Here is a 27,614-nt window from a genome sequence, read left to right as displayed (position 1 = left end):
ATAATTCCCATCGCGGTAGCCAGTCAGGATATGGCCTGTCACTGAGCAGTTCAACGATTATAGAAATGTATGGGGCTGCGAGTGCCCTTTATACAGATACGGCACTGGGAGGAAAGCAGCGATATCCTAGTTTTGTGTAACTGGCTGCCATGCATGCAGTCAGGTGGCTGGCACATCCATCGCTCTGCAGTCTGTGCTGTCATTCGAGCTCCAAATGTCGAGCGTCTTCTTGGCCATCCATACATATTTTCCCTTCCAACCCTTAGGCCGCTGATATGCCCGCGTGTTATGGGGAAACAGCATCTTTTGGACAACATTGCTACGAAGTAAAATAGAGAAACCATCTGTCTGATCTATAAATAAAATAAAGACCAATATGGGACATCTTGATGGAAATGTTCCCTTCTGGGTGTTGTGATTGTTTAATGGACAAACATAGATAGATCATTTCAAACAAGTTATGATTAAAGGCGTGTGAATGGGCTCAGCTGTGTCAGCCAACTGTTGAGACAATTCTTGATTTTGAAATGAGGACAGACGTTTCCCAGGATCACTGGAAGTCGGATATTTTAGCCTGTCCTGTTGGGAATTGCACTGATAAGGATGTTTATTGAAGACTATACACCTTCTACAGTGACCGCCATTTTCTCTAAAGAATAATTGAAAGTTTGGCATACAATGCAGTGACTTTTTTGTCATCGGGGCTCCCAAGAACATTCGGTGCTTCCTGTGATATTCTTAAGGTGACATATGTTGGATTTGCATAACCAAAAAGCCACATGTTCAAAGCTCCGTTGTCTCCTGTACTGCACTAACAGAAATGATAGAGATTAGAGCAGGCGCTGTAGTCTGCACCATTTACGTACCCGTGTATTTAAATGTTCAGTTACTGTTCAACTGCTTTTGTGGAGTGCAGGGGCTTTTACCTTTTCTCAGTGAGGGAAACGGAGGCCATTTTAGTTTTGCGCTTCTCTTCACTAAAATAATCACGCTTCCCTCTGCTTGAGGCCGGCATGGCTGCTCACTTTCGAATGCCCTGAAGTGCAAACGCAAGGCATGAAAACAAGTCGCACGTACCTCCCCGTCTCCATATGCCCCTTGGTTTTATGATAGGGTGACATTTTAGAGCTGACACAAAACCAATGGATGCTAAGGGAATCCACCTGATTTTAGCCCCTTCTGAAAGCAGGCAGGTTACCTAAGAATCCATTATAAACGCTGCCTGTCAAACGTCAAGGGCAGGCATCGTTTACACTTTCTACAACACAACAAAGAGGCATAAAGGTGACGTAGCCTGTTTTTACTCCTTGGTTTTGTGCTCTGTTTTGCAAATGATGGTAATTGCATGGAGGGGACTGAACAGCATGTCTGTAAATGCTAACTTTGGCAGTCCCCTCCATGCAATTTGCACTTTTGTAAAATGACCCCCATTTAGCTAACCCATCGTGTTTTCGCTTTTTGCAACAGACATTCCTTTCATTATCTGTGGATTGGGGTTGAAGGGCCATTATGTCTTCACTGATGGCTGGAGTCAATCATTACACACCCTAGTGGCACCATGTTCTTATTACAAGGGGGCTGTGAAGTTAGAACTCGTTTAGAATAAGAACATCGTGAACAGCAGTCTATATTAATACTGGAGCCATTTTGGTATTCTAAATACACCAGAGTCAATAAAACAGTATCGGCTTTGTGGTTGAACAGCAACGTTTCTTGTACCGTTGTGTGTACATCTGGTGTATGATAACAGGGCCAGTTGCTTATCTTGTATCCAAATTGAAGATGCCTGATTTGGCCTACTGGCCACGTGAAACACGTGGAAGCTGTGTATATTGCATTTTCCCGATTGTGTAGTATGATTTTGTGTTACTCCAAACAGTTACATGTTAACGATCAGTTGGTGCATAAGCGGTGTCCGATGTTTAGGACATATCGGTTACATTTAATTAGATCGAAAGCACAAAAGGTGAGTTAGTTTGAGTGGCATCCTCTGTAATGGCTGGATGTTGAAGGCGGGCACAGCTGGCATTTTTTCCTGTAAACATGTGATCGAGTGTAGGATGCACCTGCTGCAAGATCTCTTTAGAAAACCCTGACTTCAGATTGGACCAATTTAAGGGCCCCTTGCTTGTTCATAAGTAAAATCCGCCAACCAGAAACAATACCGGCAATATATGCTATATATACTTCCTTGCATACAGTGTAAAGGATACCAAATGCAGCAAGAAGAGGCATCGCAGGCTCGCGCTGTGCGCCGGCTGCCAGATCTTTCCAGAAGCTCCCGTCGCGCCCGCACTATCCTGCAATAAGGCCCTCTGCCCCCCGTCCCGAGGGCTGCTTTGAGGGGTGGAGGAACCCTCGGCACGATCCCAGCCCGACTGCAGGGAGAGTTTAAACCCTCCACAATCGCGAACAAGTCCACGTAACATGTTTAAACCAAGTCAACAAGGTGATAGTTTCGTCATTTCATTATCATTTACGCCAGATCTTCGGCGTGTGTGACGGGCTACAGCCGCATGCAGTCACATCTGGGGACGGTGACGCAGAGCGAGGCCTGTGACAGTGACAGCAGCACAAGGTCCTTTGTTTGGAACAGGCCCAGAGTGGCAGCCCGACCTGCAAAGTGCATTTCCAGGAGCAGTGCTGGACATGCACGTTTACTCTGGGATCCCAACAGAAACGTGCGGGGTGATAGTGGGGAGGCGAGTATTGGTAGGCCTACTTTTCAGGTTGTGCATCCTCCCAGTTAATATTTTGGAAATCCAGTCACCCGGGTTGCAGCGCTCACAGAGCCCAGTGCGGGAATGGGAGTTTCAATTCACGGGATCAAATTGAACGCTCACCTCATTAGGCTGCCCCCATCTAAAGTGTCTCTCTTGCACCAAAGCTTTGCATTTTTTTGTCCTCCTTCTCTGGCTAATGCACATGTAAACATCTAAAAATGTTCAGGTCGAGCAGCCGGCATGAACATATTGATTGTCATAGCACATTCTGTATTTTCTATTTCCCATGTTCAGCTATGAAGGGGTTTTTGTAGAGACACAGCAGCACATTACAGGGATCTACAAATAGAGGTGTCCCAGCAGGCGGGCGGCGCCTGTGAAAGGATGCAGTGGCCTAGTTATTTGAAGGCCAGGCACTCATCTGAAAGCAGAGTGCTTGGGTAAAGCAAATCCAGTGTTAGACCTCATCCAGAAAAGACCTGGCTAAGTTGGGGGAAGAGTGAGTGCGTCTGCCATGAGGATATGTCGGTCTGTGGCCACTGGCAGACTGCTGGGGCTTTGGCCATAATTCATTCCATGTGAGGCCTGCTTATGCAAGGTTCCTTCATATAAGGTCAGGAGTGCTGGTGTATAGTCAGGGACACATCTGAAGCATGCAGGCTCTCCACAGAATACCCTCCACGCCCTGCCTGGGGCGGTCAGTCCCATGTCGGGCACTGGGGGTGGGAGTCATTCTCGTGGCCGGTTCTGGCAGGGGTATCTTGAAGTAATTTTACTAGACCCTTCAATCCAAAAAGAAAATCCCTGATTATCCGGCGAACAAAGTCTGTAAAAAATAGACTGTAAGCTATAACGTATCAAAAATAGAAGGTAGAAATTTAATTCGAACAATATGAGTTCAAAGATAAAAACCTAAACAGACCCAAACAAACATAAGAACACAGTGGAGCAAATGGAATAGTACCTAGACTTTTCGTCTAAAAACTCATAACGTGATTACACAAACACAAAAGACATGTAATTAAAACAATAAACATTCTGCATGTGTTGTCAAAAAAATTCCCAACATGTTTCTGTTCCAAAGCCTCAAACGGGCGAACATTCTTCAGGGGAAAACCTTCTGTAATATATGTTGCAGACTGCTTCAACCCTGCGAGTAATGGGTCGATTTCCACATCACCAGAAAAGGATGTACCTTCACTGTGTAATTTCTTCAAGGGTATGCTGCAGTTAAAGCTACACCACAAAACACCAATCACTAGGTGCATCTATTGTTACAGTCGGCGCATCAATTCCGCCCGACTATTCGGTCACGGGTAGAATACCGAGCTGACGATGGAGCAATTCACGGAAGCAAGCATGGCATCCCAAACTGCAAAGTATTCAATGGTTCGTGATTTAGTCACCAAATACGAGTGGCGGGGGAACAACCTCACATCTAGTTCAGTCAGATGCGCCTGGCAGGTCCAGAACACAGAAGTGTTGCCGGAGATCTTTATTGAAACACATGATTTTCCCCTACTGGTGGAGATAGATTTTGTGTCGAGTAGGGGGATTTTACCTCCTAGATTTAACACAGGGGTATCTTGAAGGCAGGCATTTCAGAACGGACTCACATGACTTTATGGAAGTGCTTGTGGAGTCATCGAGGGCGGATGTTCTCCAGAAGAACACACTTGCCTGGCCACTACATCCACACCTGGGGAAGAAACAACTGAAACCAAATGCTGTCGAGTAAAAACTATGCACATTGTGAAGCAAACTCTAAGCAGTTCCTTTCGGTTAGCTGTGTCTACAAACGCAGTGGGATTTCCAGACGCATCCCAGCGTGTAGCTCAGCTGTGCTTTGTGCACCGAGATCACTGCTCTGCACGCCTCGCTATATCTAGTATTGAGTTAGAAGCGAGTCCCAAAGGGTGTATTGCCGCCTCCCCCAGCTGCTGCCCACGACTATATTCGGATCTGATCAATTGATGCAATAATACACTCCGTGTTCACTGTATTTCAGCCTCTCTGGGCACTCTGTAGCAGCGCTCTCTTTCTCTCTGGAATATTTGGATCTCATGTACTGCTACGTTTGGTGACACTATGGTTAAGAAGAAAGCTCGGTTAGTCCCTGCTGCAGAGATCTGTGTTAAGGTGCCATATCATACCACTTAATCATGGCATGGCCGTTAATTCAGCCTTTGCTCTGTCTGAGGTTGATGTGTTTTTGTATAAACACTTATGATAGCAATATTTACTGTGAAACAAAGCAACATGCCTGCAAAAGAAACCCACTAGTTGTAAGACAGCATGAAGCCGCAGATAAAAGAATTTGCTGTATGCAGACTGTATGCAATCAATGGCATCTGAGACTATTCCGAGTGACCAGAGACCCTGCTAGGGGAATGGGGGCTTAGACTTGGGGGACTATAGCCCCAGGTCTTTTGGTTGTAACCCTGGATAGAATCCATAGCCCCAAGCCCCGGCAATCCCGACATTAGTGTAGCCGCAGAACTTTTCCAGACCTAGCAACACCCCTGCGAGTGACTTAAAGTACATATTTACAGCGTCTCGTGATGCGCTTATGAGTCAGACAGCACCCCCTTTAGGCCATGACAATCACTGTTTCGGCCACACCCAATATTTACGACACACCCATGTTTAGAGCCTCGCTTCGATTCTGCATCCCACCTAAAGCACTGGCTGCAGCCCCTGATATGGTTCTTCCATGACAGAGCTCCCATCATTTGGCAGAAGACGTTCTAAGTGGATTGTCATAACACATGAGTAAGGTAGCTTGGTGTTCAGTGCGCCTACTGTAGAAGAGACCTACGTGTTGCCTAAAGGTCCCAGTGCCCCCTCCTTTTCAGCTGGTGTTTGTGGGAGCTGCTTTTAAACAGCTTAGTGGCCTTATAAACTCGAGCAACCGTGTGCGCAGGTTTACACAACCCGAGACTTGGAGCTGGAAGGCCAGTAAGTGCCCAGCCGGGATAGTGCCAGGCTATTCTAAACACGAGCGGCTTACTTGGTCTCCAGCTTTGCCTATCTGTATGTCGAGAAGTAACCTACACAGTGTCCAGCTTCACTCATCATGGTTTTAACTTTTTTCTTTGTGATCCCAGCTTGACCTTGCATTGTTTGCGGCTTTGCCCTAAAAGGTCCCCAGTTGTATCTTGCGTAGTTCAATCTTACCGCTCTATGTATGCCCTTGCCCAGCAGTGCACATTGTTTCAGTGTGTGGCTTTCCCGTGTCAGTAAAAGCTCACAATGGCCTTATTTAGAGCAGTTTATTTTCTGAGCCCTGGTAGAACTAGCCTTGGATGCCAGTGAGAAATACCTTGGCTGCATGATTGCGGCATCCATTAGAAAACACTCTTGGCTCTCTGCATGCGTGGCCCTCTGCCATCTGGCTCAGTACGTGCACATGGCAGCGAATTGTGCTGAAGTGTCCCTGACTGAGGCCTGGCCTGCAGCTCTGTTTACCAAACATTACTAATCCCAAGGTAGAATAGAGAGGCCCAGCAGGGTGCCCTAGAGCGACAGGCATTGCAGAGTCAACAGGCCTTGCCTCACGTATACACTTACACCCTCATATGCATTTGTAGATAACATTTGTAAAGTTCATCATTTCCTCTTTTCATGGCCTCTTGCTGCTCAGGGCTGTCTTGCTGAATTGTCATATATCCTTCATGGGGCAGGTTACCTCCAAGAAGTTTCCAATGGGTGGGGCAGTGTTGTTGCTTTCCAACGCCCTAGATCAGTTGGTGAGTGTGGCAGGTTATGGGGTTCCTGCTTTGAGACCTTCCACCACACCTGGGTGACTGTGAGCCATTAGTGGTTCTGCTGGTGGTCGAATTTCAGAACCTCTCCTAACCCCTCCAGTTTGATGAAACTAGGTACTGTATGGTTACAAACATGTGCCAGTTCCAGGATAACCTCAAGTGGTTGGTGGGCATGATTGTTTGCCAGGATGTTCTGGCTTTGTGATACCTTCCTCACATCGGTATCCAGTGAATAATGTTGCCAGGGAAACGGCTGCCAGGTGGTCACAGGAAATCAAACACTTCCCCCCAAAATGCTCTGATTGGAGGTAATAGTATAAAATTAAACCCCTCCTAGAATATTTGGGGAAGGAATTTTAGGGGTGAAGAAAATGTCCTGGCGACATTATCACATGGACCCGCTCACATCTTGGTTCCACTGCTAATGTGGGACTGTTCAGCAGTTTGGATGCAGTTCACAGCAACTTCGCCTCTGGGTGCGATGTTATGACTCTAGGGTAAGTGTGTGCAGGTTTTACCCGTTGTGCCAGGTTTCTTTGGTACTGGTTCCCAGACTCTTAAATGTGGTTGGTGAATTGTGCTTGTTGGCGTAGGTGGTTAGGCCTCAGAATGCATCCTAATGAATGGATGTTGGCGTTCATGTAGGATTGTTCATTCGGGTGGTTGAGGTTCTCAGCATTTTAGGTTAGTTTGTGAGGTGTTACAGGTCTAGGATGGAAGCATTTTGCCCAGTGTGCTGGCTTTAATGCAGGGGTGCACAACTGATTTTGACAGAGGGCCGAAAGTACCTTACATGAGGGCTATAGTGGGCCGAAAAGTAAAAGTGGGCGGGGCGGTAGGCGGGACATGTCAGGAGGCTTTTTCAACCCCCAATTTGTATTAAACACAGGGAAAAAGATGTTTTTGAGGGGTAACGATTTGTATTGCATTTCAAACTTACATTTTGTACTACACATTTTCCATTGCTATCATTTATTTCGATTTAGTTATTGTATATCGTCTGTTTAATTAAATTATATATATTTTATTGACCCTTGATTGGACATTCCGTTATTTTGGACTGCTATAGTTTGCTGTTTGGGTTACCCAAGAGGAGTATGGCCTTCGTTGAGTCAGGTTTCCTCAAAAAAGCAAAGGATGTACATCTCCTAACTGTGCCTGTTTTAGCTTTATTATTGAGTTCACTCTTGGAGTGCAACACTATGCCCCATGGCTCCCATCCCCAACCAAACACTATGCCCCATGGTCCCCTCACCCCCAACCAAACACTATGCCCCATGGCTCCCATCCCCAACCAAACACTATGCCCCATGGCCCCCTCACCCCCAACCAAACACTATGCCCCATGGGCCCCCTCGCCCCCAACCAAACACTATGCCCCATGGGCCCCCTCACCCCCAACCAAACACTATGCCCCCTGCCCCTCACCCCCCAAGCAAACACTATGCCCCCTGTCCCTCACCCCCAACCAAACACTATGCCCCATGGCCCCCTAACCCCCAACCAAACACTATGCCCCATGGGCCCCTCACCCCCAACCAAACACTATGCCCCATGGCCCCCACCCCAACCAAACACTATGCCCCATGGCCCCCACCCCCAACCAAACACTATGCCCCCTGTCCCTCACCCCCAACCAAACACTATGCCCCATGGCCCCCTCACCCCCAACCAAACACTATGCCCCATGGCCCCCTCACCCCCAACCAAACACTATGCCCCATGGCTCCCACCCCCAACTTAACACTATGCCCCCTGTCCCTCACCCACCAAGCAAACACTATGCCCCCTGTCCCTCACCCACCAAGCAAACACTATGCCCCCTATCCCTCACCCCCAACCAAACACTATGCCCCATGGCCCCCTCACCCAAACCAAACACTATGCCCCATGGGCCCCTCACCCCCAACCAATCACTATGCCCCATGGCCCCCACCCCAACCAAACACTATGCCCCATGGCCCCCACCCCCAACCAAACACTATGCCCCCTGTCCCTCACCCCCAACCAAACACTATGCCCCATGGCCCCTCACCCCCAACCAAACACTATACCCCAAACACACTCTCAAGCATGCACCCATACAGACCCGAACCCCCGCCCCCAACGCAGCACACACATTCTCAAGCATGAACCCATACAGACCCGAACCCCCTGCCCCCAACGCAGCACACACATTCTCAAGCATGCACCCATACAGACCCGAACCCCCCACCCCCCAACTCAGCACACACACATGCACCCATACAGACCTGAACCCCCCCACCCCCCAACTCAGCACACACACATGCACCCTTACAGACCCGAACCCCCCAACACAGCGCACACACATGTACCCTTACAGACCCGAACCCCCACCCCCCAACTCAGCACACACACATGCACCCATACAGACCCGAACCCCCCACCCCCCAACTCAGCACACACACATGCACCCATACAGACCTGAACCCCCACCCCCCAAATCAGCACACACACAGACCCGAACCCCCCCAACCCCAACTCAGCACACACACAAACATGCACCCATACAGACCCGAACCCCCACCCCCCAACTCAGCACACAAAAAACATTAAAATCAAAACATTCATACACATCCGACACCCACCCCCACCCCCGCATCTCAACATACACACAAAATACATTCAAATACAAACATTAACACACATCAGACACCCCCCACCCCCGCATCTCAACATACACACAAAATACATTCAAATACAAACATTAACACACATCAGACACCCCCCACCCCCGCATCTCAACATACACATAAAATGCATTCAAATTCCAACATTCATACACATCCGACACCCACCCCGCATCTCAACATACACATAAAATGCATTCAAATTCCAACATTCATACACATCCGACACCCCCCATCCCCCCCATCGCAACATACACACACAAACATAAAGTAAAATAGACCCAACACACAAACGCAAACAGACCACTTACCGGAGACGTGCTGGAAGGCAGGTAAGCGGCAGGTAAGCAGGAACGCTGGAATCGTACTACGGCTGGCGTGGTCCAAGGCTGAAATGCCTTCCGGCATCAAGCCTTATGGACCACGCCAGCCGTAGTGCTGGCCCTCCATTGGGTCAGCACACACACACTACGTGGCTCGTAGGAGCAACGTGGTGCATGTGTGCTGAGCCAATGACGGCCAGTGTTTTGTCCGGCCCGGAAGACAACAAAGACTTTCCTAATGGAGGGCGGCCGCGGGCCGCCCTCCATTAGGAAAGTCTTTGTGCCTCGCGGGCCGGACAAAAGAGCATGGCGGGCCGCAACTGGCCCGCGGGCCGTATGTTGTGCACCCATGCTTTAATGTGTGGCCATCAGGGTCATACCAATGTGGGCCTTATCCATGTGGTCAGACTCCGCACTGAGCATATACAATACTGCTTTATTGCCATCTGACTCCTTGCTGAGAAATCGCTATTTAGGCAAGAGAGCAAGCCCTGGCCTCCAGACCTCTTTGCAAGGTGTTGGGGGCGTTTTAGTAGGCATTGAAGCTGCTGTGTTCCGCCTGCTCTTCTTAGAGATTTGCAGTTTCTCGATACTATCTAGCCTCCTTTGAGCCATCATGTGGGCAATACAGGCCCTTTCTGTGACATGAGCCGTTCTACAGTACCTTACGCCTGTGCGCTGGATCTGATGTACATTCTTGGCACCTCCACTAGGAAGGATCCGCGAGAACCTTGGTAGGCCATCATGAGCTGGAAGTGAGATTATGCGCGGACGACACCATTGCTAAGTGCCCTATGTTGAGCTGCACCCGTAGAGTTGGAGGCCTTAGAATAGATGCTGATCTTGGTCATCTGGTGGCTCTCAGGAAGGCTCCTTGGGTTGGGTCAAATGGAGTTGGGAGTAGTGTGATTCGTCTCGGATTCATCAGGAATTCTCTAGTCTGGATGATCCATTCTTCACTCTGGAAAATGGATCTGATCTCCCAGGGACATGTTGGGAGAAGGATGCTTGCCTTCCCATTGTTGTCTTGCAGGAAAGTGCAGAACTTCCCAGGAGCATTAAATGCCCAATCCCCTGTAAAGGCGACACTCGCCCAGAGCCATTTTCACCAACTGAAAGTATGGCTATGTTGTGGACCTGAACACCAGAAACACTGCTAGTTTGGATCCAGGTTTTATGGGCCTGCATGAAACTCTGCTTTTGAAATTAGTAAAATGCGGTAGGTTATCAGCTGGACAGTCGAGATATCTGGGTACGGTTTTGAGGTGGTTGTCGGAAAACGCACCGTGCAGAACTTGCTGCTTTAAAATGGAAACATACAGTCCCTTCAGTGTAGGAAAAGCAAAACGTGTGACTGTGAGCAGAAACTAGGAAGGCGTTTTTGGGAGGTGAGGAGAATGAGTGCAAACAATTTACAGAGCATATTTTCTTTCACGTTTGACAATGTACATTCCTTCAGTCCCCTCCCAGTGTAGGGAGGTGGGGGCTGAGGGCTTCCCACTCTTTGATAATGGGGATTCCAGATACGGGAGTAACAGAAGAAATAATACATGTGCTTATATGTTTTATTTTATTTAATTGGTGTTTTATAAAGTGCCTAAATAAAAAACAAGTTGTTTCAAAGAGACTTTGATACTCTTTTGCCTTGATGTGTTTCTATAAGTTTCATATTGTCAAGTTGCTTTACAAACTGATTTGTGCACTTGTCAAGTAAACGCTATACACACTGTTATTGCAGTTCTTGAAAGCCTAAACTTCAATATTTATGTGCACAAGAGCTCTGAAGGCATTAAACACAAACCCAACGTCAGTGTTGTTGTGTTCTAGGAACTAGCATGGACATATTTTCTTACAGTGGCATGGCATTTTTATTGCCATTATGCTCAAGCCGGCATGAGTGTTCCTATGTTGGGCTGCTGTCCTATATTGGCACAGCCAGCATGCACTAAGCTAGCACGATTATTTTCTTAAGTGGGGATACCAGCATTTATTGATGCGGCCAGCATGAACATGTTTGAATACAGGTAGCATGAACATGTTTTGCTTTTTTACACTGGCAGAATGCTGCCATGTAGCCTGCAAAACGCATCATGAAAGTGTGTTGGAAAATGATCCTTTGCACTGTTGGTGACCCTTCGTCTATTGGATTTTTTCATGTGGCAAGCGTGCTCTAAAATGCACCATTTTAACCCATTATTAAAAAAGAATTCCCACGGGCAGAATGGCGCCTGAGCTCACATTGGTTGGGGCTCCCTCGCTTGAAGACATTCATGATAAATATTTACTCCCCTCCAAATAAAAAAATATGAACCGCCTATTGCATTCAGTATGTACAAAGCAACACAAAAAGTGACACCGTAGCAATAATCAAATGTTGGCAACCGTACTCGGGGCGGCAGGAAGGGGGGCTTTCACGGGAGAATAAGGAAGAGGTGTATAGAGTAAATCCGTAGTTCAGCGCTAGAGAGACACATATTCCTGGAAAAACACTAAGTAAAAGAAAAAGTAAACCACAGATGGGGCTGGGCAAAGAGTACAAGTGCCAGCTTGTAAACATGACTCGCTTTAGTAGGTGTTAGTACGATCACCTCATTTGAAGGAATTGTATTATTGATATTTCAATGAACTATTTTAAGATAAAGAGTGTAATACCGCCAGGCTACCCTTAGTGGTCCTTTTCTCTTATCCTTTGCTTTTAAAGGTTTCAATTATAAGGACAATAAAACACCATTAAGCAACTGCAATTGATTCTGAGAGCAGCCACTAGAACACGTCCCAGCAGGCAGCAGAGACATTCATTAGGCACTTGCTGGCAAGGAGTCAGCCTGGACTGGCCCGCCTCCTCCCGCGGTTATTGATGCCAACCTTTCTGCCAGTATGGAGCCAGCCATGACAGCTTGCAACCCACGCTAACAACATTCTCTTTTCTAAACAAATGTATTTCCTGTAATGTGGACGTTTATTGTGCAGTTAGCGGGACAAAGACTGACATGCAAATGGATATTCCTCCTCTGTGAAAGGTGCATTGAGTTTAAATGGGGCTGCGGACTGGGTACATTCCCACAGAGCAGGTTATCATGCCATGTTCTTTCATGCAAACAAGGGCGCCCTGACCTCTTTTTTAATGTAAAAGGAACTTGGGGTTGGTCACCCTAAGTTATCTAGGGTAAACCAGACGTGGATCCCTTGCTCACTGTGCTCAGAGAGGCACAGCTTCACCTCACTGATGAGGCCCGACTAGGCCGAAACATGTGTCTGAGGTTGCTGTTGGTACTCTTGTTCAAAGGAGGATTGCCATAGCATTTCGGTGCTGGACTGCTCAAGTGGGTGGGACAAAGACTGATATGCAAATGTATATTCCTCCTTTGTGAAAGGTACAGTGAGCTAAAACATGTGGCTGCGCACTGGGTACATTCCTGCAGAACAGGTGATCATGCCATGTTCCTTCTTGCAGAGGGGTGCCCTGACCTCTTAACTTATTTCAGACCTATTTGCTTCGATCACTTGTCGCACAGAGGTCCTTCAGTGGCTGAATTGTTCAGTGAATGTGCCGGTGGGTGGTGGCCATGCAACCAATGTTGTCAGGGTGTCTACATAATGGGTGTGTGGGCGTCTCTCAAACCGTTAGATTTCCAGGTCGATCTTGAATGGTTGTAGATTGTGTTCCTCCTGTAAATTCTGACCAATTACGATCCCTCTGACAATTGGAGCACCCTTTCGCTTCTTGGAGGATAGCGGGGTCCTTATTAGTCAAAGTTGGGCACATCAAGACATGGAGCCAAAGTACCACATCGCCTTCAGTGCAGCACAGCAAGTGAAGAGCAGAGTGGCAGCTAGTCCTTGTCTAGAAGAAAGAAAGAGGATGGGAGCCTTTTTGGGATGTGTGGGGTTTTATGCAAGTCATTCTTTGAAGGCCACCGGAGAACTGACTGGGTGGGTACATAGTCAGGATGGTCCAGGTGCAAAGCTACTGCATGTGTACTTACTTGCCTCTGTCACGGGGCCAGCCTGCGTCTCACAAGTTCTGATCCCAGGCGGGCTTACTCAGGGACGTCATTTCACCAAAATGCCAGTGGTAGCGGACATGACATCACACGACCCTTGACCCCCTGATCACATCACAGGAAGTGATGTCATTTGACCCCACCCCAAAGTGATACCACGGGAAACGATGGAACACAACCTTTCACCCATTGACAAAAATGGAAGTGGCATCACATAGAATTGCACACTACGAAAAATATGGGTATGATATCACTATAATGTGATATACATTTCATACAAGAATGGATTGCCATATGTATCGTTAAGATCAGTGTGTATAGGCCCATATTACCAAATGAGTGTGAATGCAAGCAGACGTCCATGACCAAATGTTAATAATGTGTTATTATATAGCATTTACGCTTAAGCGCTTTACATAGAAGAAATATACTCCCGATATCCTCCATCCTGTGTTGGTACCCATTTATCAACCTCAGAAGGATGAAAGGCTGAGTTGAGGCGTTTGAGAACAGACTAAATCAGTGACTCACCCCCTGAAGTGTGCCTGAAATAAACCTTTAATGAGTCTAGCAATTATTGTATAGAATTCCAGAAAGACACATTTTTTGGTGTTCCTATTCTTTCTTATTTAGGTTCAGTGCGGAAAGTGTTAGACTTGTGACCCTCATGTTCTTATTGTTCTTCTTTTTTTAAGGGGCCTAAACAAGAAAGCCAGCCACTGGGGAACTAAAGAGCCACATGGTGCTGGCCACAGCCCAGGAGCTTGCATTGTTAAAAAAAAAATATATATTTTTTTTTTAGAGGTCGCAATGGAGACCACAGAGATCGCAAGGGAGACCTCAGAGGTCGCACTTGCGACCTGTCACGACCCCAAATGACGTCCCTGGGCTTACTCTACCCCCTTTATCCTTCTGAGGTTAATACATTGAGTACCATTACATTGGTTAATGATAACTGCAGTTGTTGTAGCACTTAGAAGTGGGAGTCCAACAATAAGCACTACATAGAAACGGATATTATTATTAATAATACATATTGGCCAGGTGACTGTCCAAGCACGGGAGGGGGTTCAAAAGAGATAGTTAAATCAGTTATGCATCTTAACAAGATTAGCCCACATTTCATTTTTGCTTTTGCGGTTCACTTTGTATATAATATATGTAATATGGATACTGGGGGGTTTAGCGGTGGCAGGGGTGGATCCATCTTTTTCATTCTAAGGGAGCATCCCAGGCAGGTTTGACTTAGTGTTTGTTGCTTCTCAATGCTTGGGATTTCCAGACTGAGCTGCTCCTTACTGCGCAGTAGCTAGCGTCCCCAGAAATAGTGTGTCTTTGGAGCGTTGCGGCGGATTGGCTTCGGCTTAGTCAGGTATGCAATCATGGGAAATCACCTGGCATCGAACAGGGAAATTTTGAACTTTATGTACTAGCAGCTTTAATGAAGCTAAAGCAGAAGATCAAACAAACATAAAACGAGTATATTCATGCAGACAATTTATGGGCGGTTTCAGAACCTTGCAGTTACTGTAATACTGTGCATGTGTAGGAACAGAAGAAATGAACGCTTCGCACTGGAGCCAATGTAGAGAGAAATAGAACAGGTTGGTAAATCAGCAGAGAGGGTGCTGGAGATCAACCGGGCCACTGCATGGGCCATCAGGAATGTTGGTAATAAAACCTAGTCCGGTCCATATCATTACCTACACAGCGGATCATTAGTAGGATTCTCGTATGATTTGAAAATAAATATTGCTCTAACATGGGAGTTGAAATATTAGCTCCTTCAAGCACATTGTTGCACTGTAGGGGTGTCTCACATTGGTCTAGGATGTGCGGGACTTCTTCAAATACCTGTAGGGTCCCGGGGTCAGCGTTGAGGCATAGTCTAAAATTTAAATACTATTAATTAGAGAGGAATCCCGGTAGTTAATAGTCCACTTCAGGCGTGGAACCAGAAAAACTACTCTGTCCATACCCGGGAAGGGAAAACGTGAATATATTAGGAGACAGAGCTCAAAGACAGGTTGTACACCGCAATCAGGTAGCTAAAAAACCTTTTACTTCTTTAATTAAATACACATAAAGAGGTTCTAAATCACACAACTAATAACAAAAAACATAAATTCCTATACATAATCTCTGTTAAGATCAACATCTAAAAAGCAAGGATTTCGTCAATTTCCATCAAATGGTAAGATGACATATAGCTATACAGTACATTCAGCAAACAAATGACAATGTACTTCATTTTCTGATTATTATTTGATAACATAAGTTGTTCTAATCCTGTAAACATCCAGGACGTTGTATCGACATGTTTCTGTTCTTGGAAGATTTACTCCGAGAACTTTCATCAGGAGAGGTTATCAAAATTACGAAATTCCAACTTAAAATCATCAACTGTTATGTAAGTAGAACAATATAGTGTACACATGCAACCTGTAGATAAAAAGAGAGAGGGGGACAGATAAGAAGCTAATAAATAGCTAAGGTACATCTGCCAAGTTCCCCAAAAGGGGAAGCAAGAGAACCGAATGTTGGGTTATTGTTACCTTGTAATGAATACATGAAAAACCTAAATCAGTGTTTTTCAAAGGGGCTAAAAAATGCTGTTCGAGAATTAGTTAGTCACAGCCACTAGCAAAAATATTTTGATAAAGTGGAGCTCACCCGACTGTAGATCAGTACGTGAACTTTACGTAGAGTCGTGGCAGAAGGAGATTGGAGGAGCCCTTTAACTGGCTCTACTCGAAAGATCTGTCTGCGGCCGCTACTCGTAAGTAGATAGATCTGTAGAGTGAGGCCAATAGAATCTACAACAAAACACTAAGGAAGGCTCCTGGGTGAAAAGTCAACTCTGAACGGTAAGTATGACAACCTCATCAATTTGAGAGGGGACATGACGCCATTGAGAGAACCGTCTGGGTAATCAGCATCGAGAACTATAATAATCAGAGATTAAATAGCAATGGACCCGCAAAGTGAGGGAAGAACCAAATCCCTGTAAGCACATCTTAAAGGAGGCCGAGGGTGTGAGCATGTAAGCGCAAACCCGAAAAACCTGGGGTCCGTTGCTGGGGTAGAGAGCTCGACAAAGGCCACTGCGGCTGCGACAGACCTAAGTGCTGAAAAGACCACAAGCCCAAAAACCACTGTGTGCAAATTCAGGTGGGAGGGAAAAGAGCACCCGTGGGGATAATCCTTATGGTGCAGGGTCTATCGCTTACCGCCTGTTTAGTATGCTAAATCGGCTTGTTTGCCACTCTAGCTGGTGTGCCTCGCAATGTGCAAGGCATCGATGTTAGACCAAGGTTCGTGTCTGCGTCTGTAAGAATGCAAAAAAAAAGGGAATATACCCGTAACTATCAACATCGCTTACGTCGCTCGTACCTAATGTACGGATGCTCATCCATACAAAACAAAGTGTAACGTTTTCGTACCTCTTTGGCGTCTTTACGGTATGCAGGTAATGTGCAAGCCTCCAGTAGAGTGTTCACGCTCTCATGCAGCGTCTCTAGCTAGAGCGCGTTGCTGTGGCATCTGTTTTATAATTGTTTCTATGGTGATCCTGGGTGTATGCGCAAGACAATCCGGACGTTGTGAAACGTAATAGGGAAACAAAGCGGCCATGTTTAGACATGTTCGGCAAAGTAAACACTAAAGCTTGACGCGTTGCTTTCTGCTGTAAATTATGTAACTTGCAGTAATTTGCAGCGATTAAAAAAAGGCAAAATTGTACGGGGAGATCGTAGAGCACACTGAGCCCTTTGGGTACGTAATTCAAAGGAATAGGTAATAGTCGGAAATTCACTATCTGGCATTGCACTCACATGATAAAACACACCACAAGACGCTAAACACTTGTGTCCATGGTCTACATTTGCATAGGGAGTTGCAATGGGACTCACATCTATCATAAATTACATTGTAAATACTTCTCATCCATATTAAAACAATTTCATCCACATTTTAAAATGCATCCTATCCATCATAGGGTGTAGATCAGCTGTTACACCTACTAACCTTTGTGGTATAATGCATTAGATGGAGCAGATCGTGATTACCAGTGCATCTTCAAAATACCATCAATATCAACTCTTTATCACTTGTGTTCTACATTTCCAGGATTACATTGCATATGTTTACTTAATGACCAGCTATTTAAACCTAGTTCCATACATAAGCAAGTACATGTTAACTTGAATTATGATTTGTGATTTTTTTAGCACTCAGTACATAATCATTAGCAGATTTTGTGCCATTCTACAGAGTCATTTAGACCCCTAGTATCACTTTGTAATCTAAAAATCATTTCTTGTTCTTTCCTCAAGAGTCTGTTTTCTAATGTCTCTGGGTTGCCACCTGTAAGTGTCAAAAGTACAGTCCAGGTAAAATCGTCATATTCATGTTTGGCCTGAATAAAGTGCTTAACCATAGGTGCATTATCGGTTTTGTTTTTGAGGCAGCTCCGGTGTTCCATGATCCGTACTTTGGTCTTGCGTATAGTTTTGCCCACATACATCAGGCCACATCTGCATTTTATTAGGTAAACCACATAATTGGTTTTACAATTAGTTAAAGTTTTCTGTATCCAAGGTTTGGAAAGTCCTACATCAATCTCTTTACTTTTGCAGGTGAGTTTACATACTCCGCATTGAACCTGCGGTAGGTATTGATGTAGGTATTGTTACCTTGGGCAAAACTATATGCAAGATCAAAGTACGGATTATGGAACACCGGAGCTGCCTCAAAAACAAAACCGATAATGCACCTATGGTTAAGCACTTTATTCAGGCCAAACATGAATATGAAGATTTTACCTGGACTGTACTTTTGACACTTACAGGTGGCAACCCACAGACATTAGAAAACAGACTCTTGGGGAAAGAATAAGAAATGATTTTTAGATTACAAAGTGTCATGCCGCGCGCTCGCTCGCGTGCGCCACTTACCTGCTACGGGGATCCGGGTCCTCGGCCTCGGCAGTCTCCTCCTTCATGGAGACTCTATCCACGGTGGCGTCTTTCCCCACGCCGTTCCACGGTCCGTGGGCGCAGCCATCTTGCGTGTTCTGCGCATGCGCGGATCGTCAGTGTTCGACGTTTGCGCATGCGCAGTAACGCGAACTTGCGTTCCGGGCCTCGCTTTGGCCCCGGACCTTAAAAGGGCTTCGCATACACGGAGACAACGCGTCTCAACGCGGTTGTTGCCGTGTATGCGCTGCTGGAGCCTGGTTTCTGTGCTACAGTCTCTCCAGTTACCCTTGCTAGTTTTGCCCTGCCTTGTCCTGCCCTCCTACCTTCCTCTCCTTCCAGCCCCCTGGTACTGTCAGTTCCTGGTTTCTCAGCCCTGCCCTGTCCTTACCTACTTTCTGGTTTTGGGGTTTGGAGGGGTCTTCTCTGGGTTGCCTGTTTAGCCTTCTCCCTTCCTTGTCTCCTGTCCCGTGGGATTCCCTGGTCAGTCCTTCTTGTCCTTGCTGCCTGGCCTTTCCCTTCCTCCGCCTTGTGCCCTGCCGGTACCCGTGCCTTACTGCCTTCCTGGAAGTCCCGAAGAACAGCTCATCCATCTACTGGTGTTTTAAGGACTCATTCGCCTTCTCTGCCAGTGGAAACACTGTCCCGACGTCACGTTAATGCAGAGAAGTGCCACCCGTGGCATTGGGAGTTGGTTCAGTGCTATCCTGCCATTTATTGTCAGGAGGGTGTTGGGTTAATTTCCCGCGTTACTGCTTCATCGGCATCGTCGCTCCGACAGACTGGCAGCCTCGACTCCATGAACCCCGGGAAGAAAAGGTAACCAGCGATCCCGTGAAACCTCGTTTAACAGATTGAGACGCCTTTCCTCCAGCCTCGACATGGATGACATGCAGGAACTACGCGAAGAAATGCGTGCCATGCGCCTCGAGATGACTACACTTCGCCAGGAGAACGACACCCTTCGACAAGCGATGGGCCGGGGTATGGGCGGACTATCACAACCAGTTCCACCGCCTGAGAACACCATGGCTTACACGACTCCCATGAAGTTTGATGGAGACCCGCGTCGAGTGGCAGAGTTCTGTACCCACTGTAGGATCCATTTTCAGTTTAGGTCCAGTCATTTCGGTCAAGATAAGGCCAAGATCGGGTACATTCTAGGAAACCTGACCGGTAGCGCGCTTGCTTGGGCCGCACCTCTGGTCTCTACTAACAGCCCCCTGCTGGGTGATTTCACCGGTTTTTGAAAAGGCCTTTTTGGATGTCTTTCAACCACCTAACTTGGCAGCCATGGCCCAGAACCAACTAATGGAGATCAAACAGGGATCAGGTGATATCATCCAGTATATCAGTCGGTTTCGACAACTGGCAACCGATTCCCAATGGCCCGAAATCACTCAGAAGACATTATTCCGTCGGGGACTGCGAGAAGAATACAAGGACGAATTGTTGCACATTCCGGAGCCGGAAACATTGCCTGCATTGGTGGAACAAGTCTTACGCATCGACCACAGGTTAGCGGAACGACGGAGTGAACGTCGCAGAATCGACAAGTACCACCCAGTCCTTCCAGTACAATCATCCAGGCCAGCTACCTCAACCGACGTGGGCCCAGAACCCATGCAGTTGGGTGCCATCCGAGGTGCGTTGTCCGAAGCCGAAAAGAAAAGAAGACGGCAGCAAAACCTGTGTTTGTACTGCGGTGGTTCTGGCCATTTTCTAGGCACCTGCCCGCTATGTCCTTTGAGGAAGCAGGAAAACTAACAGGCCCGTTGTTTGGTGTGAAGGCAGCGACGGGCCGTCTCCTTGAATCAGACCTTCATACCATGAACCCGGTACCCATGTTGGTCTTGGAAGTTGGTTTGGCTTGGCTAGGGAAGTGTACGAAGACCCGGGCCCTTCTGGATTGTGGTGCATCAGGTAACTACATTGATACCTCGTTCGCGATTTCCAATGGGATCCGTCTACACTACAAAGAACGGCCTACAGTGGTAGAAGTAATCGACGGCTCTCCATTGTCTTCGGGTCCAGTGTGCCAACGGTCCGATCCCTTGTGGCTCTGTGGAAGGGCATCTCGAACAAATCGCGTTGGACGTCATCAAGTCTCCCTCTTTTCCTGTGGTGATGGGCTTGCCTTGGCTGCTTTATCACAATCCTCAGGTCAACTGGACTGCACGATCCCTGGTATTCACTTCGGCACGTTGTCCTCAGGACTGTGGTCTTCACGATTCCTTCCCAGCGATGTTGGAGTCTCTTAATCCTGTCAATGTATCTGACCATCTATGTGCCACTCAGTCGGTACCTCAGGAGTATGCCGGATACCTCAAGGGGTTCTCCAAGCCAGAGGACATTCCTTTACCGCCTCATCGACACTTTGACTGCTCCATAGATATCCTGCCTGATGCTGTCATCCCCACGGCAAGATTTATTCATTAACCCAACTCGAAAAGGAAGTCCTACAGGATTACATCAAGGATTGCCTCAACAAGGGCTACATCGTGCCGTCCAAGTCTCCCGCAGGATTCCCGCTATTCTTTGTCAAGAAGAAAGAGGGTACTTTGCGCCCTTGTATCGACTATCGCCAATTAAACGAGATCACAAGGAAAGACAGATACCCACTGCCACTCATCCGGGACATCATCAAATCCCTGAAATCCGCGCAGGTCTTCACCAAGTTGGATCTTAGAGGGGCCTATCACCTGGTGCGGATTAAGAAGGGGGATGAGTGGAAGACGGCCTTCAAGACACCTTTTGGTCATTACGAGTACAGAGTAATGCCGTTTGGGCTCTGCAATGCCCCGGCCGTCTTCCAGCGGTTCATGGATGATATCTTTTCGGACCTTTTTGGTATATCAGTATGGGTATACCTTGATGACATCCTGGTTTTTTCTGACACTCGCACTGCGCACGTTGCGCACATTCAGGAAGTACTCCGTAGGTTAACTACCAATCACCTGTATGCCAAGGCTGAGAAGTGTCAATTCCATCTGGAGAGTATGGAATTTCTGGGCTATGTAGTCAGCAGCACAGGAGTGCGGATGGACCCCGTGAAACTGCTAGCCATACAGGAATGGAAACAGCCACTGGGTTAAGTCTTTACAAAGGTTCCTGGGCTTCGCTAATTTTTATCGACGCTTCATACCACGTTTTTCTCACCTTGCCAACATGTTAACCCGCCTGACCAGCACCAAAGTACCATTTCTCTGGGACTCACAGGCTGAGGTGGCATTTCAGAAATTGAAGAAATCCTTCATGTCGGCTCCTGTTTTGATACATCCGGATGATGAAAGGCCGTTTGTAGTTGAAACCGACGCCTCGGACTACGCAATTGGTGCGGTCTTACTACAGCAAGATCCAGTTACGAAAACAGAACACCCGGTGTCCTACTATTCTCGGAAATTGTCTCTGAGTGAAAGAAACTACGCTGTGATTGAAAAAGAATTACTGGCTATAAAAGCGGCATTCGAGGAATGGCGTCATCACTTGCTGGGTGGGAGGTATCCGGTGGAAGTTCGCCCGGATCACTGTAATCTTCAATTTTTACGGTCTTTGCAATGCAGAACATCCCGGCATGCTTGTTGGGCCTTCTTCTTTTCGCAGTTTGATTTCACGGTCACGTACATCCCAAGTTCCCAGAATGTGAAGGCCGACGCCCTGCCTCGGTCCCTGGAAAACAACGTCGAAGGGGCCAAGGACCCAGAACCTCTGATTACTTCGAAGCATTTCCTGTCGATGGTGACTCCCCAGCTTCAACAGTTGTTAGAAGCCACACGGACGGATCCCTCCAGGTCACAGATACTGCAACGCTCTGACATCAAAGGACGTGACGGCTTGTTGTTCTTCGGGGATCGTCTGTACGTTCCCACCTTAGAGCTACAGAGGATCGTTCTGCAAAAGTGTCACGATTCCGTAGTTTGTGGTCACCGAGGAGTTCGCACAACTCAAGAACTGATCGCACGGAAATTCTGGTGGCCTGGATGGCCACGCTGGTGAAGCTCTACGTGGATTCCTGTCCAGTATGTGCCCAGACCAAGATTCCTCCCAAGAAACCCATTGGTCTCCTGAAACCCACGCCAACGCCCCCATACCCTGGGCATACCATTGCTACGGACTTCATCGTTGACTTGCCGCTTTCTGGTGGTTACACGTGTATCATGGTGGTAGTGGACTGCTTCACCAAAATGGCTCACTTCCTGCCCTTTCCTAAACTGCCCACCGCTTCCCAGATGGCACGACGTTTCCTTCACGAGGTGTATCGTCTCCACGGTCTTCCTGAGAAGATTCTGTCGGATCGTGGGTCTCAATTCATCTCTTCCTTTTGGGACCAACTGTGTCGGCATTTGGACATTCAGCGTGCTTTGAGTTCTGGTTATCATCCCCAGACCAATGGGCAGACAGAGCGTACCAACCAAACACTTGAGCAGTATCTACGTTGTTACGCCAATGCCACTCAAGACAACTGGTCAGAGTGGTTGGACACCGCAGAGGTGGCTTACAACAATGCTGTTCACTCCGCTACCGGACTCAGCCCCTTTTTCTGTTCTGCCGGACTACATCCCAAGCTACTACCTCCTCGTCCTACTTCTACCAGTACTGTACCATCCGCAGATGCCTTGGTAACTCAGATACGCGATCAACATCGCCTGGCGGCCGGTACCTTAGCAGTGGCACAGGCACGTATGAAGGAACAGGCTGACAAGAAACGGAGTTCTGAGCCTGACCTTCAAGTTGGTGACAGGGTATGGCTGTCCTCTAGGAATCTGCCGGTACGCAATTTACCTGTGAAACTGGCTCCCCGCTTTTTTGGTCCCTTCCGCATCATTGGGCGGGTTTCCTCTGTTGCCTTTTGGTTGTCCCTACCCTGTTCTTGGAGGATCCATCCCGTTTTTCACGTCTCTCTTTTGAAGCCCTATGTACCTGATGTTCTGGGGCGTTCCTGTTCCCGTCCTGCCCCGGTCTTGGTGCAGGAGATTTGCGATTCACAGATTAGGCGTGGTGCGCTGCAGTTCCTGGTCAGCTGGAAGGGTTATCCGGCTTGTGACCCCACTTGGGAGCCGCGCTCCTTCGTGCATGCACCGCGCCTGGTTCAGGACTTCTATCTCTGTCCCGACGTCACGTTAATGCAGAGAAGTGCCACCCGTGGCGTTGGGAGTTGGTTCAGTGCTATCCTGCCATTTATTGTCAGGAGGGTGTTGGGTTAATTTCCCGCGTTACTGCTTCATCGGCATCGTCGCTCCGACAGAGTGGCAGCCTCGACTCCACGAATCCGGGAAGAAAAGGTAACCAGCGATCCCGTGAAACCTCGTTTAACACAAAGTGATACTAGGGGTCTAAATGACTCTGCAGAATGGCACAACATCTGCTAATCATTATGTACTGAGTGCTATAAAAATCACAAATCATAATTCAAGTTAACATGTACTTTCTTATGTATGGAACTAGGTTTAAATATCTGGTCATTAAGTAAACATATGCCATGTAATCCTGGAAATGTAGTACACAAGTGATAAAGAGTTGGATATTGATGGTATTTTGAAGATGCACTGGTAATCACGATCTGCTACATCTAATGCATTATACCACAAAGGTTAGTAGGTGTAACAGCTGATCTACACCCTATGACGGATAGGATGCATTTTAAAATGTGGATGAAATTGTTTTAATATGGATGAGAAGTATTTACAATGTCACTTATGATAGATGTGAGTCCCATTTCAACTCCCTATGCAAATGTAGACCATGGACACAAGTGTTTAGCGTCTTGTGGTGTGTTTTCTCATGTGAGTGCTATGCCAAATAGTGAATTTCCGACTATCACCTATTCCTTTGAATTATGTACCCAAAAAGTGTGCTCTACGATCTCCCCGTACAATTTTGCCTTTTTTTAATCGCTGGCAATTACTGCAAGTTACATAACGTACAGCAGAAAGCAACGCGTCAAGCTTAAGTGTTTACTTTGCCGAACACGTCTAAACATGGCCGCTTTGTTTCCCTATTACGTTTCACAACGTCCGGATTGTCTTGCGCATGCACGCAGGATCACCATAGAAACAATTATAAACAGATGGCACAGCAACGCGCTTTAGCTAGAGACGCTGCATGAGAGCGCGGACACTCCACTGGAGGCTTGCATATTATCTGCGTACCGTAAAGACGCCAAAGAGGTACAAAAACGGTACACTTTGTTTTGTAAGGATGAGCATCCTTACATTAGGTACAAGCGACGTAAGCGATGTTGATAGTTACGGGTATAATCCCTTTTTTTTGCATTCTTACAGACGCAGACGCGAATCTTGGTCTAATATTGATGCCTTGCACATTGCGAGGCACACCAGCTGGAGTGGCAAACAAGCCGATTTAGCCTACTAAACAGGCAGTAAGCAATAGACCCTGCACCATAAGGATTATCCACCCGGGTGCCTTTTTCCCTCCCACCTGAATTTGCACACAGTGGTTTTTGGGCTTCTGGTCTTTTCAGCACTTAGGTCTGTCGCAGCCGCAGTGGCCTTTGTCGAGCTCTATACCCCACCAACGGACCCCAGGTTTTTCGGGTTTGCGCTTACATGCTCACACCCTCGGCCTCCTTTAAGATGTGCTTACAGGGATTTTGTTCTTCCCTCACTTTGCGGGTCCATTGCTATTTAATCTCTGATTATTATAGTTCTCGATGCTGATTACCCAGACGGTTCTCTCAATGGCGTCATGTCCCCTCTCAAATTGAAGATGTTGTTATACTTACCGTTCAGAGATGACTTTTCACCCAGGAGCCTTCCTTTGTGTTTTGTTGTAGATATTCTATTGGCCTCACTCTACAGATCTATCTACTTACGAGTAGCGGCCGCAGGCAGTTCTTTCGAGTAGAGCCAGTTGAAGGGCTCCTCCTCTCTCCCTCTGCCACGACTCTACATAAAGTTCACGTACTGATCTACAGGCAGATGAGCTCCACTTTATCAAAATATTTTTGCTAGTGGCTGTGACTAACTGTAATTCTCGAACACCGTTTTTTAGCTCCTTTGAAAAACACTGATTTAGGTTTTTCATGTATTCATTACAGGTCTTCAGCTATCCTTTAGCTGATTGCAACTTGATTTACTTAGGTTGTGAGCCCCCACGAGCCCAACGAAAGGTAACAATAACCCAACGTTTGGTTCTCTTGCTTCCCCTTCTGGGGAACTTGACAGATGTACCTTAGCTATTTCTTAGCTTCTTATCTGTCCCCCTCTCTCTTTTTATCTACAGGTTGCACGTGTACACTATACTGTTCTACTTACATAAAAGTTGATGTTTTTAAGTTGGATTTTAGTAATTTTGTTAAACTCTCCTGATGAAAGTTCTCTGAGTAAATCTTCCAAGAACAGAAACATGTCGAGACAACGTCCTGAATGTGTACAGGATTAGAACAACTTATGTTATCAAATAATAATCAGAAACTGAAGTACATTGTCATTTGTTTGCTGAATGTACTGTAGATCTATGTGTCACCTTACGATTTGATGGAAATTGACGAAATCCTTGCTTTTTAGATGTTGATCTTAACCGAGATTATGTATAGGAATTTATGTTTTTTTGTTATTAGTTGTGTGATTTAGAACCTCTTTATGTGTATTTAATTAAAGATGTAAAAGGTTTTTTAGCTACCTGATCGCGGTGTACAACCTGTCTAAAATTTGAATGCCCTTACATTTCAGTTTTCATAACTGACTTGGTGGAGTGGGAAAGATCGCATCTCCCCAAGGAGAGGCTAGTAATGGGGGGGAGTCGTTTTTAAGATTGCAAGACACTGTTTGTTTGAAATAATACATGAGTTGAGTTTTCTTTCCTTGCAAAATTGACGGATGAGTGGAACTTGTCCAGAAGAATGGAAGGCAGAGTGGGCCTTGACAGGAAAGATGGAAGACTACAATGGACCTTGTCCAGAATGCTGGAAGGATAAATGTGCCTTGTATAGTAAGATGATTGTTAAGGAGGAGGAATGGCTGATTATCCCTATCTGGAAGGAGTGGAGGACTGAGTTGCCCTTGTACAGAAGAATGGAAGGCTGACTGGGTCTTGACAGGAAAGATGGAAGGCTACTTTGGACTTTGTCCGGAAGGATGATTGTCCCTTGTGTAGTAATGTGAAAGGTTAAATGACCCCTGTGTAGGAAGATGGGAGGCTGAGTGGCCCTCATCCAGGAAGGGGAACGGGTGAGTGGCCCTTGTCTAGAAGGAAGAATGGCTGAGTGGAAGACTGAGGGGCCGATGTAAGGAAGGCGTGGAAGACTTGAGTGACCCTTGTCTGGAAAGATGGAAGGCATAGTGGCCTTTGTCTAGAAGGCTGCAAGGGTGAGTGGACCTCAACAGGAAAGATGAAAGGCTAAATTAGACCTTATCCGTAAGGATGGAAGGATGAATATGCCTTGTATGGAAGGATTTAAGGCTGAGTGGCCCTTGTCTGAAAGAATGAAAGGCTGTATGGGCCTTGTTGGGAAGGATGGGAGGCTGAGTGGCCATAGTCTAGAAGAGAGGAAGGCTGAATATGTCTTTTCGGATCTGTGTGATTACTGCACATTTTTTACTGCACAGACAAAAATATTGCTTTATTTTTTTTTACTGCCTTTTGCTGAATATATATGTGGGGGGAGACCCCCACAGCCACCCATATCCTCCCCATATTTATTATAAACTTTACCCCACACCCCCATATATATGTAGTGAAATGGGGCTGACGGAATTCAACATTTTTGAATGCGTAGTAATGATATGTGCAGTAATTGTATGATATCAGCCTTGTCCAGTAGGATGAAAGGCTGAGTGGGCCATGTCTTATTTGGACGGAAGGCTGAATGAATGTTGTTCAGTAGGATGGAAGAATGGGTGGTGTCCAGTAGGATGGAAGAATGGGTGGTGTCCAGTAGGATGGACGAATGGGTGGTGTCCAGTAGGATGTAGGTTGAGTGGACCATGTCTTATTTGCATGGAAGGCTGAATGAATGTTGTTCAGTAGGATGGAAGAATGGGTGGTGTCCAGTAGGATGGAAGAATGGGTGGTGTCCAGTAGGATGGACGAATGGGTGGTGTCCAGTAGGATGTAGGTTGAGTGGACCATGTCTTATTTGCATGGAAGGCTGAATGAATGTTGTTCAGTAGGATGGAAGAATGGGTGGTGTCCAGTAGGATGGAAGAATG

At 46.8% G+C, this 27,614-nt stretch overlaps 1 protein-coding gene across 2 annotated transcripts in view; it reads left to right on the top strand.

Moving 5' to 3' along the window:
* MTCL2 (microtubule crosslinking factor 2) overlaps positions 1 to 27,614 on the top strand; it is a 524,903-nt gene that overhangs the window by 272,861 nt on the left and 224,428 nt on the right. The window lies entirely within an intron of this gene.

The sequence above is a fragment of the Ambystoma mexicanum genome, chromosome 3p, assembly GCF_040938575.1.
Source record: "Ambystoma mexicanum isolate Mex_15411 chromosome 3p, UKY_AmexF1_1, whole genome shotgun sequence".
Classification (NCBI taxonomy): Eukaryota; Metazoa; Chordata; class Amphibia; order Caudata; family Ambystomatidae; genus Ambystoma; species Ambystoma mexicanum.
Note: the sequence above shows the minus strand (reverse complement) of the source record. Positions and strands in the feature narration are given on the sequence as shown.